Source organism: Sminthopsis crassicaudata, chromosome 1, assembly GCF_048593235.1.
Source record: "Sminthopsis crassicaudata isolate SCR6 chromosome 1, ASM4859323v1, whole genome shotgun sequence".
NCBI lineage: Eukaryota > Metazoa > Chordata > Mammalia > Dasyuromorphia > Dasyuridae > Sminthopsis > Sminthopsis crassicaudata.
In genome coordinates, this window is record NC_133617.1 from 94365163 (window position 1) to 94373490 (window position 8328).

Below are 8328 nucleotides of genomic sequence, written 5' to 3' on the forward strand. Positions count from 1 at the left end.
ACCACTCTTTGGGGTCTACTAATTCTACCAGTTTTATGTCACCTAACTATATATTGTCACGTCCACTTCCTCATCAAGAAGAATAACAAGAGAGAATTTATCAAAAGTTTTGTTTAAATATAGAAAATGATTATCCTTTGATTAACTAGTTTAACAACCCTCTCATAAAAGGAAATGAAATTGGCCTGGGATGGCCTGCTATTGATAAAAGCTTGCTAAATTTTTGTGATAATTACTTTCTTTTCTGCATTTACACTAAATATCTCTTCAACAATACATTCTAGAAATGGGAAAGTATGGAAATGAGAATAATCCCCCAAAATATTGATAGAGAACATATTCCTTTAAAATACCCTTTAACACACAAAAAAAGATTTTGACTTCAATGTTGTCTGACTTTCATTACAGATAATAAAACCTCTACTTCCCTGTGCTACTGCTTCTCTGCCCTATATTCCACTAAAAGTCACAAAATCTTTGTTTTATATCTCAATAGTTACTATTTCTCTGCCATGTTTCTGCTCTCTGTTTTAAGTGTCACTGAAGCCCAGTTGTATAATTTCATTGATGCTTCTCCTTCTGAGAAGTATCTCTCATCTCTTGGAGTAAGACCGCCAGGACCACATGCCTTAAGTCTAATCGACACTTTCTAGTATATTTAGACAGCTGTGATATTCTTCTACATTTTGTTGTTCGTTTAGTTTAGTTGCATTCATGGCCCCATTTGGAGTCTTCTTGATTAAACATACTTGAGTGGTTTGCCATTTCTTTCTCTGTGTCATTTTACAGATAAGGGAATTCTGACTAACAGGGTTAAGTGATTTACCCAAGGTCACACAGCTATTAAGTGACTGAGATCAGATTTGAACAGAGTAAAAAACTCTACCTCATGCTAAACCCAGCACTTTATCCACCTTGCCATCTAGCTACCTCCTTTCAAGGGAAAGGTCTTTAGTCTTTGATCTCAGATCAATTAAGGTGACTGAATTCCATTCACTTTTTTCTTACCCAGGAATTCGGTCACTCTAACAAGTGCAATAGAAATTTAAAGGAGAGAGAGCTAAAGTTGACAATCTTAGCCAATATTCTAACCATCATTAAAAAAAAAAATTCACTCCTTCCCCCATAATATGAACACTTGAGCTTCCCCATGCCTTAAACATTTTTTCCATTCTCCTTCATCTTTCAAAGATCATTAGAATCTTAGCAATCATATCTATCCATCCCTTTTGCACCTATCCACCCTTTTCAAAAACGTATGAACAGTATGGCTGACTTTTCACCCACCTTAACTTTTCTGGGCTTTAATTTCTTTATCTGCAAAATGACACTGCAATTAGACTGGCTAATCACTGACTAAGTACTGATTCCTTTTTCCTGTTTCCTTTTCCTCCTATCCCTAGAGTTCCCCAGAACTGGTTAAATAAATGAACTCAAAGAATAGTGATTAATGGATAAATTTAAGCTGGAAAGCATAGAGTGCTCCATGGATTTGTCCTTTGCCATGTGCTATCTATCATTTTTGTCAATAACTTAGATGAAAGCACAGATGGTGTGTTTGTCAAATTTGCCAATGACGCAAAGCTGAGTAGAATAGTTGACATGTTCAGGATCCAAAAATATCTCAATAGACTAGAATTATGAGCTAAATCCAACGAGAAAAGTTAGTAGGAGAAAATATGAAGCCTTACTCTTGGGAATCAAAGAATCAAGTGCAGAATGATAGAGACACAGAATTTAAACATGAAAAAGACTAACAGTCAGCAGCTGAATGACTTCCTTTCACAAATGAAGTAATTAAGGACTGAGGCTAAATGAGTTAGGTAGAAAAGCTAAATAGAAAATGGAATAGGGAGGATTTAATCCCAGGTCTTCTGACTCCAAAACCTGCACACTTTTCACTATATCACATGAATTATGTAAAGAATATAAGGATTTTATTGGACCTTGTCTTAAATTTGACATGATCAAAACCGAACTCATATTCTTTCCCCCTAAACCTTTCCTTCTTCCTAAATTCTATTTCATTATTGAGTATCACTGTCTTCTCAATAACCAAGACTCAAAATCTTAAGGTCATCCTTGACACCTCACTCTCTCTTATTCCTCCATATTCAATCATTTGCCAAGTCCTATTTATTTTACCTTAGTAACAATTTGCATTTGTATCCCTCTTTTCTTCATCTGACTTCATCACCCCCTGGTGTATGCTCTTCCCATTTCTGGACATCTATTTAGCTTTCGAAATCTTTATAAAACACAAGCTTGACCATATCACATCTTTCTCAAATCAACTCCACTGTCTCCTAATTGCTGCCACGATTAGTAATAAAATCCTATTTAACTTCTAAAGCTCCCCATAAAGTGGCCCCTTTCTATCTCTCTAGCCTTTTTACTCCTGCCATGTCCCTCCACTCTTTATTATACCCTGTGATCCAGAGCCACTGAACTCCTTACTTTACCTTAAACAAGACACTTCATATTCTGATTTCCAGCATTTCTAATTACAGCATCCCATGCCTGGAATTCCCTATTTCCTTGTCTCTGTTTCTTAGCTTCTTTGGCTTCCTTCAAGTCTTACCTAAAATATTATATTTTGTAAAAATATTTTTGATCCCTCTATATTGTTAATATTTTCCCATTATTGTTTATTTCCAATCTACCCTCTGTTTTTTGTTTGTATGTAGTTAATATATTGTCTGCCCCCCATTAATTCTAGAGACCAAGCTCTAACCTTTCTTTGTGTAGTTAGAATTTAGCACAATACCTGGGTACTTAAAGAACTTAATTTTCTACTTGTTAGTACTATTCCCAAGCAATAACAGGCTACCTAGAGAAGAAGCATGTTCACCCTAGTGGGAAAGAATGTTCCCATGTCTCAATACATTTTATGTACATTATCATCATTTTAGGGGCTCCAATAATACAAATTACAATATACACTAAATATGCCACCTAGCCTTAGATATTCTATAAATAGTTATGTTGAGGTCTCAAACATTCTACCACCATTCTAGGCAAATATTTAAGTAGAAGAACAGAAAATAAACTGCAATATATTATCTTACTTCTTTTCCCAACCTCCAAATCCCTAGATAATAAATTTGGCAAATAAAAATATAATTCTCTGTTTAAAGTGTCTCATGACTCAATAATGAGACATTTCACATTCACATTTCACTCTAGGCCATTCTGCCAACACTAAATTGGTTTTTGTTAACATTTCTGCCAATTTCTATTTTTTAAAATAAGTTTACATTATTTTCTTTAACTTTATTCTTTTGTGGGAATTTTGTCTTTCAATGGCCCTTCTCCTGGTGCCAGAACTCATGGAAGTTTTAAGTCCTGAATTTTTTATTTTACATTTATTCTGAATTTAACAAATGTCAAAATTTTTATATAAAAAAGCAAGGAGGACTTAATGACTCTATTAATAGCTTTCTCTTTTAAAAAAATATAAAATAAATTCAACATGGTACTTTCAAAGCTGTCCTGCTTGTCAATATTTTCTTCTGAACTTCCTTTTGTTCTTTTCTGTGCTTTTAAAAAATGCTTCAGTGACCTAATTTTTTTTCTTTTTTGTCAATGCTATTTCTAGCTTCACTCTCCACCCAAATCTTCTCTAATTAACATAGAAAAAGAAAAATATATTTGTAAAAAATAATAATAATAGTCAAACAAACAAATCAACACAATTTTCACACCAAAAATATAAATTGTGTTATTTGGCCTCACAATTCTGGTTAAAGCAAAGTCCTGGATTAAGGGATTCACAAGAAATTGACTTTTATTTTTATGCAAAACAGAAAGGGGAAGCATATACACCCAAACACACATACACTCACACTCACACACACTGTGATAATATAGACAAACAAAGGTTTACCTTCACAAATGCAAGAAACTCAACTAGTCTGAGGAGAAAAAGAACATATTCAAACTCGGAGTTTAAATAAAGAAGTTATCTACCCTAAAAATGAACCTGGTAGAAAACAGGTTATTAGAGCCAGATTTAGGAAGGGACATTCCTAATCAGACCAATTATGGGAGAGAAGTTCTCAGGGTCACTTATACTTAGCAGGCTCGAGTAAAGCTGAGATACAGAAAGTTCCTTTATTAGGACCATGAATTGAAAAAGAGTTTTGAGTTATCTGACAGGTAGGTGGAACAGTGGCTATAGTCCAGGGCCTGGGATTTTACAGTTAAAATTTGGCCACAGATACTAATTATGTGAGCCTGGGAAAGTCGCAAACCTGTTAGCCATAGTTTTCTCTTCTGTAGAATGCTCTGAAGAAGAAAAATGGCAAACCACTCCAGTATTATTGCCAAGAAAAGCCAAAAAATGTGATCATGAAGAGTCAGACAGAACTGAAAAAAGTGACGATCACAACTTGAGTTGTCTGTCTGAAGCAGCAGACTCATTGACTCCTGCAGCTGGCCAGGAGTTTTACATGATCAGAAGCTGCAAGCTGCTTGACTCAAGGTTAACAGAGGTTAGAACAGGTGAGAAGTACACCCTTGTCTTTCTCCTTGCCTATATGCTTCATGGAGTATGAGGGATGTTCCTGGAGCACTAGCACCTCTCTCATGTAATTTGTTGAGCCCTTTTCAGGGATGCTCATCTATCTTTGGTACCCACCTGATTCATCCAGTTCTCTCCTATTTCTAAGAAGCTATAGATTTCACAGAAACCACGCTCCAATAAAATCATCAAAGCAAATGGGCCTCTTAAGGAGATATCTACTCCAAGCAGGTGACATCTTACCCCAGTAGTATGGCCAGATGAGGAAAAATTGCTCCAATGACTAGGAAAATGGATCGTGGAGCACTTAGACTTTGTCAGACACTGACTGCATCCCAGACCATTGTCCATCATCCTGATTTTTGTCCCACCACTGGACTTTGAGGACTCAGGAAGAGAGAATGAAGCTGATGATTACGTGGAACTTTGCCTCACTTAAATCCAGTCACAAGCAAGTCAAGATTCTATAATGTTATTGGTCCTCTTCAAAAACGAATGAGCATTAGGTTCACTTAGCCTAAATCACTGCATTATAAGTCCTATCGTTATAACTCAAAATGAAACAATATAAAAATTACAATTATCACATACTTCTAATTCTATATTTTGATATCATCATCTTTCTGTCAGGAAGTATCATCTTCAGTCTTGTGGAGTTTGATTAATCATTATGTTGACAAGAGTTTTTAAATCTTTTAAATCTTCCAAAGGTTTTTGTTTTGTTTTGTTTTTCAATATAACATGGTTACTACTGTTTTGTAAAAAAAAAAAAAAATGATGAGCTTGATGATCTAAGGAAAACATATGCATGAAATAATGAAGAGCAAAATGAGCAGAATACAGTAACAATATTGTTTTAAAGACAACTTTAAGCAAGTAAGTCATTTTCATTTTTCAAACACCCAAATTAACTATAAAAAGCATATAAAAAGAGGCTATCTGCATCCAGAGAAAACCGATAAATACAAATATGTTTAAAATGATTCTACAAATATGTGTGTATGTATATATATATGATATATTTGTGTCTAATGACAACCATATCTGGGGCTGGGAGGTTGGGGGAAAAGGGCAGCAAAAAAAGAAAAAAAGAAAGAAAACTGAAAGACACTTCAGTAGGGGAAAAAGTGTACCATAGTTTAAATTATTGCCCCTATCTCTCAAGATAAGAATTGTTAATATTTTATCCCCCCAACTCCCATTATTGGTTGTATATGGCGTTCTTCATCACAAGATTATTGGAACTGGTCTGAATCATCTCATTGTTGATGAGAGCCACGTTCATCAGAATCAATCATCATATAATCTTGTTGTTGTCATGTATAATGACCTCCTGGTTCTGCTCATTTCATTCAGCATCAGTTCATGTAAGTCTCTCCAAGCCTCTCTGTATTCATCCTGCTGATCATTTCTTACAGAACAATAATATTCCATAACCTTCATATACCATAATTTACCCAACCATTCTCCAACTGATGGGCATCCACTTAGTTTCCAGTTCCTAGCCACTACAAAAAGGGCTGCCATAAACATTTTTGCACATATAGTCCCTTTCCCTTCTTTAATATCTCTTTGGGATATAAGCCCAGTAAATCACTGCTGAGTCAAAGGGTTTGATATGCATAGTTTGATAACTTTTTGAGCTTAGTTACAAACTGCTCTCCAGTATGATTGGATCCATTCACAACTGCACACAACTCCACCAACAATGTATTAGTGTTTCAGTTTATAACTCTAAAAACAGCAGTATTTCTGGGACTATGTTACTTTTCAGTACTTCCAAAGTAGTGTGATCTGGGGAAAGTTGTGGTCACTGCTCCTCCGGTCTTTACACAGCAAGGGCTCCTGTTTTCCTGCAGCCACGCACACTGGCACTCCTCTTGGCCATTGAGCTGTAACCAGGACCCCTGCTCTCCTACAGTCACAAGCACTAGTGCTTTTCTCTGCCTTGGAACTGTGATTGGGACCCCTGCTCCTTTGTGATGGGCCAGAAGCTCTCCTCTCCATCCTAGTACTGTGACTCAAAATTGTTTGTGGGCAATAGAGATGCTATTCAACAACAGCCGTACCTGATGCTAGTTAAGTGTTTACTATAATCTCTTTTGGAGCAGTTGTCTAGTCTACTCACTCCAGACACATCTGGACTTAGAGTCCCTGAAGCTGCTGTCACTGCTGCCATTGTCATAGCCACCTCCAAGATCCACCACTGATGCTGCTGCCAAGCTCTAGGTAGCTCCTACTTCAGTGTCACAGACTTCCTCTGTCAACCTCCTGTGGCTGGAAAAATATCTCTCTGGGCTTTTCTTAGCTCTGCCACTCTGGAACTCAATTTGAGGAATTTTTTTCAAGTTGTTTGGAAGTGACTGTTGGGAAAATTCACTGTCTATATTCCACAATCTTGGCTCTACCCTCACTAAAATCATTGCTCTAAGAAGGAATTGATGTCAAAGGTGCCTAAAATGTGTGCTGGAGCCAACTGGAACCAGTTTGAAATAGCCAACTGTTAAATTTGAGTGTGACCATTTATACCTTGGAAATTAACAAATGCTAAAAACCAGGGCTTAATTTTTTTTTATTTTGTTGAATGTCTGTTTAAAAATGATACAGAAAATGTTTATAAGGAAGATTTTTTTAGACACTCACTTGTTAAACATTTACCAGCATACTCCTGCATCTGTGACAAATAAAGTTAACAATCATAGCTCTATGTTCTCCATCTCTTTTTGTCCATCTCTATTTATATATCCATATTTCCCTCCCTTCTCCCTCCCTCTCTCCCTCTCTCCCTCCCTCCCTTTCCCTCTCTCCCTCCCTCCCTCTCTCTCTCCTTCCCTCCCTGTCCTTCTATCCCTCTCTCCCTCTCTCTCCCTCCCTCCCTCCTCTTTCTCTCTCTTTCTCTTTCTCTCTCTGTCCTCATTAGTTTTCATGTGCTTAACTATAATCTCTAAATAGATGATTCATAGCTCTATATAGCTACCTACATATCTACATATTACTCTCCTGAGCTTTAGTCCTTCACCACCAATATATTATTTAGCATTTCAAATTTTAAATCTAGGAAATATTTTAAACACAATATGTTCAAAACTGAACTCCTTATCTCTCCATTCCCCACTCTGCTTCCAAACTTCTCTATTTCAATCAAAGGAACCATCATCATTCATGTTCATTCGGGAACCCTCACTCTTCTTCATCCCACATATACAATCAACAGCCAAATCTTGCTATTTCTATCTTCACAACATCTCTTTCATTTGACTCCTGTCTTCTTACCCAACTATAGTTTGGGCTTTCATCATACTCACATGAATCTTTAAAACAGTGTAATTGGTCTTTCTGCCTCAAGTGTCTCCACATTCCCAGTTCATTCTATACATAATGGTCAAAGTAACTTTCCTTAAATACAGATCTAAACATGTCACTCTCCTATTCAAATCAGTATCTGTGGCTTCCTAAACATAATATAAACTCCTCTTTACTATCCAAAAAGTTGCCTCAATAAGTGATGTGTTCCCCTTCTTTGGAAGTCTTCAAACAGGTCTAGATGATGACTTTTCCCATATGTAATAATAGGAATTGCTATTTTAGTATGGAGTGGATTGATGGCTAACTCACAAATTCTATGATCCTATGAGCCCATAGCCATTTTCATACCATGATGGGCCATAACAGTAAGACTTTTATCCTTTCAAGGAACATGTAAAACAATAACAATCTTATGAGATAAGAAGAGCAGATACCATGTTCCTATGAGTACTACAATGGAAAGAACTTTGGATTTCATGGCTTTGGAATCAGAGAACTTT